Genomic DNA, 9,527 nt, shown 5'->3' on the forward strand with positions numbered 1-9,527 from the left:
GAGAGGTAGGAGAAAGATGATAGATAGGAAAGAGAGATGATAGGAGAGAGATAGATGGATGATAGATAGGAGAGAGAGATGATAAACAGGAGAGAGAGAGATGAGAGACAGGAGGGAGGGATGAGAGATAGGAGAGAAATAGCAAAGCGATGGAAGAGAGATAGATGATATATAAGAGAGAGAGGATAAATAACAGAGAGATAATAGATAGGAGAGAGAGATGATAGATAGATAGATAGATAGATAGATAGATAGATAGATAGATAGATAGATAGATATAAGATAGATATAAGATAGGATATATAGATAGATAGAAAAGAAAGATAATAGAGAGATGATAGATAGCAGAGAAAGATAGATGATCTATAGAAGAGAGAGATGACAGATAAGAGAGGGAGATGATAGGAGAGAGATGATAGATAGGAGAGAGATGATATGAGAGAGAGAGGTAGGAGAAAGATGATAGATAGGAGAGAGAGGTAGGAGAAAGATGATAGATAGGAGAGAGATGATAGGAGAGAGCTAGATGGATGATAGATAGGAGAGAGAGATGATAAACAGGAGAGAGAGAGTTCAGAGACAGAAGGGAGAGATGAGAGATAGGAGACAAATAGGAAAGAGATAGAAGAGAGATAGATGATAGATAAGAGAGAGACAGGATAAATAATAGAGAGGTAATAGATAGGAGAGATAGAGATAGATAGGAGACAAAAAGATAAGAGAGAGATGATAGGAGAGAGTTACGAGAGAGATGATAGATAGCAGAGAGAGATAGATGAGAGAGAGATGAGAAATAGGATAGATAAGTAAGAGAGAGGTGATAGGAGAGAAAGAGTTAGGAGAAATAGATGATATACAGGAGAAAGAGATGATAGATAGGAGAGACAGAGAGTGATAGATGAGAGAGAGAGATGATAGATAAGAGAGAGACGGATTATAGATAGGTGATAGAGAGATAATAGGAGAGATAGATGGATGATAGATAGCAGAAAGAGATGGATGATAGATAAGAGAGAGATAATACATAGGAGACAAAAAGATTAAACTCACATTTAATGATTTCATAGCAGCGGTGAGCATGTGTGTCATCTAATGACATCAACATCATCCTCCAATGTTATAGCAGCAGGGTTAACGTGTGGGGCAAGAACAAGCATGGAGGCTTATTCATATTAGATTTATGCTGAATAAGAATATCCTTCTAAAACTATTAAAAATGGAAATATACAATCTATTCATCATCAGTACATTTCTATAAATACGGGTCTTCCGGGCCTGAATTATAATAATGCATTATGTGTTGTGATGAAGAATTATTATCTTCCACTTGGATCATTTTCTGACGCTTATTTTCCCATACCTTCCCTCTGATCTACATTGTAGGATGGTTATTACGATCCACAGCACCATCATCACTACTCCGAAATCATACAACAAGTGCACTATACTAAATTTTACAGACACATTTCAGAAACCCGCTTGAAGAAGGATAGAAAACATTTCACTTGAGAGCAGGAGGAGATGGAGAAGGATTATTTAATATCTGAACAGCAGCAAGTCACAGTCGAGTGCTGCCAATCTGATTCACCACCGAAGCCAGACTGGCTGTGATGAAAGCAAGGCAGGTAGACAGGAACAAAGGTCATTAGAGACACCAAGACTGTGAAAAGGGAACAGAGCGCAGAGACAAGCTACCGGCGGCATTATTTGTGGAAGAGACAAAGCCAGGAGCCTCTGGATTGTGAGCCTGGTGCATTCACTGCCGCCGCTTATTATCAGGCTGGGTGCTTTGCATTCTCGGCCCGGCGCTGCTGATCAAGAAAATGTTTGCAGATAAATTAGTATGCGCAAGGTGTGACTGTGAGCGCTGTGTAGCCGCTTACTACATTTTTTCCATATTTCAGCACTTTTAGTGTTCTAGCATTTTGTTAGTATCTTAAATGTCATTAGGTATGCTGACGATATACTGTAAATGCTCTGCATTCTTTGGGGAGGATTTGTTGCTGGAAAGGTGCCAGAAAACTACCTCACATGGTTCGCAGCACTTGTATCATGTGTTTTAAGTACTTTCTGACACTTTTAACAACTGGTCCAACAGAGGAGCGTAACTAAAGGCTCAAGGGCCCTGATGCAAAAGGTGAGCTGGGACCCCCCCTCTATCTGTATCTGCACCTGTACCCATACCTAAACCATGCTGCACAGAGGCATAACTAGAAGCTTCTGGGCCCCAATGCAAAATCTGTAACAGGACCCCCAACATTAATGCTTTATTCATAGTACTGGGTTCCCTATATGGAGAAGAGAGGCCTTATAGGCCCAATAAGGCTCCTGGGCCTGGGTTCAACCGCATCCCCTGCACCCTCTATAGTTACGCCCCTTGGTCCAACAGAGGAGCGTGGTTTTGTGAAAAGGAGTTGTGGCCTAAATGTAACCTTGTGCCCCAAATTTTGGCACAATTTTTGGTGTAAACTAAGCCAACTAATAAGGTTGACTACACAGTCTAAGGCCTAATTCCCACGGCCGGATTTCTGCCATGTAAAATGCGTCGAAATTAGAACCTATAGAACCTAATAGCTCAATGTACATGCTGCAGAATTCAACCACTGTGTGAAATTACCCGCAGCATGTCCTATTTGCCGCGGGTATACGCGCGGACGGCTCCCATTGTAGTCAATGGAAGCTGCCTGTCACGCTATGCTTCCACTGTAGCACAGCAGAAGTATAGCATGAATACGTGCCCCGCCCACCGCCAAGCACGTCATATGACTCTGCTGGTGGGTCATTTGACACCGCCGGCGCGTCATATGACACTGCCGGCACGTCGTGCGCTGTACTGCAAGTGTGCACCTGATCCCTGTGATGTTGCGCAATTTCGCAGGGCAATTGATAACACCAAGGTCTAATTAGGATGCACAGCCTTTTCAATCAAGTCACAGGTGTGTTCCGCACCAATGTGAATGGTGAAAGAACTGTAAACGATGCATATCGGAACCTGTGCTCATGTGATGGAATCCTTAAACCTTAAAGGTGTTATGCAGGCAGCGTCCACCAGGACCCACCAGGGTTGGTCTGGAAGCACTGCTCTGACCCTTATGTAGCAGCCGACACTTATAATTGCAGGCTGGAGTCTAATTGAAATCAATGTGTCAGGGCTTCAACCCACAACCTCTTGTGTTCCAGTCAGCAGCTCTCTCTGCTAGGCTATCCAGGATTTTGGACAGTTACTTGCTGAAACCCAGCCTTCTTCTATGCTTCCTAGTTCCTGCTAAATCCACTTCCTGTCTCCCTGTTCTGGGTCCATCCTGCTACTAATTAGGACTTCCTATATATGCTTAGCCCTGCCACTCCTTCATTGCGTGATTATTGTGTTCCACCACCTTGATCAAGCTCCTCTTCCTCCGGCTCCTCTACAAACTTACCGATACCAACTGCTGCTGACCTTTGGCTTCTATTGACTATGCTTCCGTCTCTTCTATTTGTACTGCATACTGATACCTCCTGTGCTGACCTTTGGCTTCCATTGACTGCACTTCTGTCTGATCCATTTGTACTGCATACCGACACCTCCTGCTGTTGACCTTTGGCTTCCATTGACTACGCTTCAGTTTCATCCATTTGTACCATATACCGTGACTTCCCAATAACAACTCCTGACTATTCTGACTACTCTCCAGTGACCGGCTCACCTACTACACCTGCGGCTCCAATCCAGCATTGATAAGATTCAACAAGACAATCACGCTCCCTAAAATGGAGTCCGTAGTAGCCACACTCAGGAAACAGGTCACAGAGCTCCAAGAGTCCCGTGCCTCCTACCAGGAAAGGCTTGCTGCTATGCAATGTGAGATCAGGGGTTACAGAGGCAACTCGTGGAGATGTGCAATTCAGGGCCAGACGTCCGCATGCCATTGCCAACAAAATTTGCTGGAGATCATAGCCAATACCAGTGACAGGAAGAAGGTGTTTTTTATCATTAACCTCCTCACTGTTGAGGTGATCATATGGGCCTTGCTGTACATAGAAACTGCTGTGCCACTAACACCCCTTATTCCTTCAGCCAATCCACATTGAGTCCTCCGCCGAGGACTGAAGCCGCACCAGAACCAATTCAGGTCGATGTCATCCGCAAATCCCTTTCCACCACTGAAAAGGAAAGACGCGTGATGATAATCTGTGCTTTTATTGTGGAAACTCAGGACATTATGCTTTAAACTGTCCAAACAAGTTCCAAAGGACTCTCACCTTAGCCAACGTCAAGGCCACAACCAATCTAGCCATCACTGAACAAGAGGATGTTACCAAACACATCTTTGCACCGGTAATTCAAGACGGTGTGAAGACCCTTCCCCCACTCCATTATTTTGTTCTCCCGATAGAGATCTTCACAGGAGATCAAATGAGGTAGTGTTCAGTGATGCTGGATTCGAGAGCAGGAGGAGACTTTATGGATTTAAAATTTGTTCTTGACAAAGACATTGCCACCAGACTTAGGGCGCCCACCCACTGGCGTTTTTTTACCTGCGTTTTGCGTTTTTCCTGCACAGGCATAGAGATAACATGTGTTCCTGTCCACTGGCGTTTTTTTTGCGTTGCGTTTGCGTTTTTAACATAGGAACTGTCAGTTGCATATGTGTCCTTATTTTTCTCCTAATGCACCCATGAATGTCAATGGAAATTAACGGAAAAGCCGCGAAAACGCCGCGAAAAACGTGCGGAAAAATCGCGGGAAACGCGGCGAAAACGCTGCGTTTTTTTCCCGCGGAAAACGCAAACGCCAGTGGGTGGGCGCCCTTAAACCCATACCAATTGAAATGGAAACCAGAATGGGTCACCTTTGTCCTCAGAACCTGTCACACAGGAGGAATTGGAGCTCCGCATAAAACTGGACCATCAAGAAACTATCAGTTCCCAGTTCATCTCGTCCCCTAAATTTCCAGTGATTCTTAGGATCCCTTGGTTCTCTGCCCGCAATCCCTCTATCAACTGGGAATCAAGGACCATTGCTTTCCCTTCAGAATTTTGTAAAGAGAATTGCCAGGTAGCACCATCCACCCCTGAACCAGTGCAAGACCCCGTGGATGATCAACAGGACTTTGGAAAGTTACTGGTCTATTACCACATGTTCAAGGATGTCTGCAGCAAGAAGAAAGTTGACCAGATGCCACCTCATCGGCCAGATGATTGTCCTATTGAGCCGCTCCTTGGATCTTCTATTCCATTTGGGCGTATCTTCAACCTCACAGAACCAGTTAGGATCCCTTTGGGAACATTTGGATGAAAATCTAAAGAAGGGCTTCATCTGCCCATCTTCCTCCCGGCAGGAACACTCATTTTCTTTGTTAAAAAGAAGGACTCTACTCTTCAGCCATGCATTGACTACTGGGAGCTAAACAAGAATTGCTATCCTCTCCCGTTAATTCCAGAACTGCTGAAGAGGCTTCTGGCAGCCAAGGTCTTTACTAAATTAGACCTCAGAGGAGCATATAATCTGGTATAAATCCCCCCCAGAGATGAATGGAAGATGGCTTTTAAAACAAGATGTGGACACTTTGAATCTCTAGTTATGCCATTCGGTCTCTGCAATGCTCCCGCTACATAGAATCATAGATTGGTAGAGTGGGAAGGGACCTCCAGGGCCATCTGGTCCAACTCCCTGCTTAGTGCAGGATTAACTAAATCATCCCAGACAGATATTTGTCCAGCCTTTGTTTGAAGACTTCCATTGAAGGAGAACTCATCACCTCCCATGGTACCCTGTTCCACTCATTGATCACCCTCACTGTCAAAACGTTTTTTTTTAATATCTAATCTGTTTCTCCTCCCTTTCAGTTTCATCCCATTGCTTCTGGTCTTTCCTTGTGCAAATGTGAATAGGGCTGATCCCTCTGCACTGTCACAGCCCTTCAAATATTTGTAGACAGCTATTAAGTCTCCTTCTGGGTGTGAGTGAACTGAAGTGGACTGAAATGGGCCACTTCACAACAGATGACCACCAGATACACTACTGTGAACAAGAGGACCACAGAAGAAATGGAGTAGCCTTCATTAATAATAAAGTGGCTAAAGCAGTGCTTGTATACAATCCAAAAAATGATGGAATGATCTCAATTCGAGTTCAGGATAAGCCATTTAACATCACAGTGATCCAAATATACGCCCTGACCACAGCTGCTGAAGAAGCAGAAGTAGATCAGTTCTATGAGGATCTGCAGCACCTACTGGATAATACACCAAAAAGAGACATTATTTTCATTACAGGAGATTGGAATGCTAAGGTGGGTAGTCACATGAGACCTGGGATCACAGGCAAGCATGGTCTGCGATAACAAAATGAAGCTGGACATAGGCTGAAAGAATTTTGCCAGGACAACTCACTGTGCATAACAAACACTGTCAACAACCTAAAAGACGGCTTTATACATGGACTTCACCAGATGGTCAACACCAGAATCAGATTGACCACATTCTTTGCAGGCAAAGGTGGCGGACATCCATTCAGTCGGTGAAAACAAGACCTGGAGCTGACTGTAGTTCAGATCACAAACTTCTTGTTGCACAGTTTAGAATCAGACTAAAGAGAATAAGGAAGACACACAGATCAGTTAGATATGATCTCACTAATATTCCTAATGAATATGCAGTGGAGGTAAGGAATAGATTTGGGGGACTAGATTTAACAGATAGGGTCCCAGAAGAACTTTGGACAGAAGTTTGCAACATCATTCAGGAGGCGGCAACAAAGAACTGGACACTGGAAGTAGCCCAAGAAAGAAGGAAATCAAAAGGAACAGTGATAGGCGGAGATATGCCCAATTAAATGCACAATTCCAGAGGTTAGCCAGAAGGAATATGGAACTATTTCTAAACAAGCAATGCATGCAAATGGAAGAACTCAATAGAATGGGAAGGACAAAAGCCCTTTTCCACAAACAAAGATGGCAAGGATCTAACAGAGGTGGAAGAGATCAAGAGAAGATGGTGAGAATATACGGAAGATCTGTAAGGGAAGGATAATAATATCAAGGATGGCTATGACAGTGTGTGAGTGAATTAGAACCAGACACCCTGAGGAGTGAGGTTGAGTGGGCCTTAAGAAACATTGCTAATAGCAAGGCAGTAGGAGGCGGTGGTATCCCAGTTGAACTGTTTAAAATCTTGAAAGATGATGCTGTCAAGGTAATGCATGCCATATGCCAGCAAATATGGAAAACACAAGAATGGCCATCAGATTGGAAAAAATCAACTTATATCCCCATACCAAAAAAGGGAAACACTAAAGAATGCTCTAACTATCGCACAGTGGCCCTTATCTCACATGTCAGTAAGGTAATGCTCAAGATCCTGCAAGGCAGACTCCAGCAATTCATGGAGTGAGAGTTGCCAGATTTACAAGCTGGGTATAGAAAAGCCAGAGGAACTAGAGACCAAATTGCCAATATCCGCTGGATAATGAGGGCAGGCAGGGAATTTCAGAAAATCATCTATTTCTGTTTTATTGATTATTCTAAAGCCTATGACTGTGTGGATCATAATAAATTGTGGCAAGTTCTTGGTGGTGTGGGGATACCAAGTCACCTTGTATGCCTCCTGAGGAATCTGTAGAACGACCAAGTAGCAACGGTAAGAACAGACCATGGAACAACAGATTGGTTTAAGATTGGGAAAGGAGTACGGCAGGGTTATATACTCTCAGCCTACCTATTCAACTTATATGCAGAACACATCATGTGATGAGCGGGGCTTGATGAATCCAAGACTGGAGTTAAAATCGCTGGAAGAATCATTAACAATCTTAGGTATGCAGATGATACAGCCGGAGCGGCTCCATTGAAACAGCAGAAGACTGCACAGCGCAAGCGTGTCTAATGGAAGGAGAAGACAGCGTTAGACGGCACCATGGAGACGAGGACGCCAGCAACGGAGCAGGTAAGTGAATAACTTCTGTATGGCTCATATTTAATGCACGATGTATATTACAAAGTGCATTAATATGGCCATACAGAAGTGTATAACCCCACTTGCTCTCGTGAGACAACCCCTTTAAACATAAAAAAACAAGATTATGGCAACCAGATTGATTGACAACTGGCAAGTAGAGGGAGAAAATGTGGAGGCAGTGACAGACTTCATATTTCTAGGCACAAAGATAACTGCAGACGTGGACTGCAGCCAGGAAATCAGAAGATGTTTATTTCTTGGGAGGAGAGCAATGACCAATCTCAATAAAATAGTTAAGAGCAAAGACATCACACTGACAATTATGGTCCGTATAGTTAAAGCAATGGTATTCCCCATAGTAACCTATAGATGTGAGGGCTGGACCATAAGGAAGGCTGAGCGAAGGAAAATAGACGCTTTTGAAGTGTGGTGTTGGAGGAAAATGCTGAGAGTGCCTTGGACTGCAAGAAGATCAAACCAGTCCATAATCCAGGAAATAAAGCCAGACTGTTCACTGGAAGGAATGATATTAAAGGCAAAACTGAAGTACTTTAGCCACATAATGAGAAGACCTTGGAGAAAACGCTGATGTTGGGGAAAGTGAAAGGCAAAAAGGAGAGGGGCCGACCAAGGGCAAAATGGATGGATTATATTCTTCAGGTGATGGACTGGACCTTGGTGGAGTGGGAGTGGTGACAGCTGACAGGAAGCTCTGGCGTGGGCTGGTCCACGAGGTCACGAAGAGTCACAAGTGACTGAACAAATAAACAACAACAACATTAAGTCTCCTCTCAGCCTTCTTTTTTGCAAGCTAAACATTCCCAGATCCTTTAACTGTTCCTCAAAGGACATGATTTGCAGACCGCTCACCATCTTGGTAACTCTTCTCTGATCTTGCTCCAGTTCATCGATGTCATTTTTAAAGTGGGGTGCCCAGAACTGGACACATTATTCCAGATGAGGTCTGACGTAGCAAGAGTAGAGGGGAATAATTACCTCACGTGATCTAGACTCTATGCTTCTCTTAATACATCCCAGAATTGTGTCTGCCTTTTTGGCTGCTGCATCACATTGTTGACTCATGTTCAGTCTATGATCTATTAGTATACCCAAGTCTTTTTCACATGTGCTGCTTAGCTCAATTCCTCCTATTCTGTATGTGCTTTTTTTCATTTTTCTTGCCCAAATGTCGAACTTTGCATTTCTCCTTGTTAAATACCATCCTGTTAGTCGCCAACGACTGTTCAAGATTTTCTAGATCTTTTTGAATACTCTCTCTTCCCTAGTTTTAGCTATCCCCCCTAGCTTTGTGTCGTCAGCAAATTTGATCAGTTTCCCATCAATTCCCTCCTCCAGATCATTTCTTAAAATGTTGAACAACACTGGGCCCAGGACAGAGCCTTGTGGTACCGCACTTGATACATTTTCCCACTTGGATGTGCAGCCATTTATCGCCACTCTTTGAGTGTGATCACTCAGCAAGTTGTGAATCCACCTAAGGGCTCCCACCCACTGGCGTTTTTTCTCCACTGCGATGCGATTCTAAAGTTAAAGTCTCGCATCGCAGTGCGAGAAAAACGCCACAGATA

At 43.8% G+C, this 9,527-nt stretch overlaps 1 pseudogene; it reads left to right on the forward strand.

Annotated features, from left to right (window-relative positions):
• The first annotated feature begins 5,510 nt into the window (after positions 1-5,510).
• Positions 5,511-6,817, forward strand: LOC136610257 (craniofacial development protein 2 pseudogene; annotated as a pseudogene).
• The last annotated feature ends 2,710 nt before the right edge of the window (positions 6,818-9,527 follow it).

Source organism: Eleutherodactylus coqui, chromosome 2 (assembly GCF_035609145.1).
Source record: "Eleutherodactylus coqui strain aEleCoq1 chromosome 2, aEleCoq1.hap1, whole genome shotgun sequence".
NCBI lineage: Eukaryota > Metazoa > Chordata > Amphibia > Anura > Eleutherodactylidae > Eleutherodactylus > Eleutherodactylus coqui.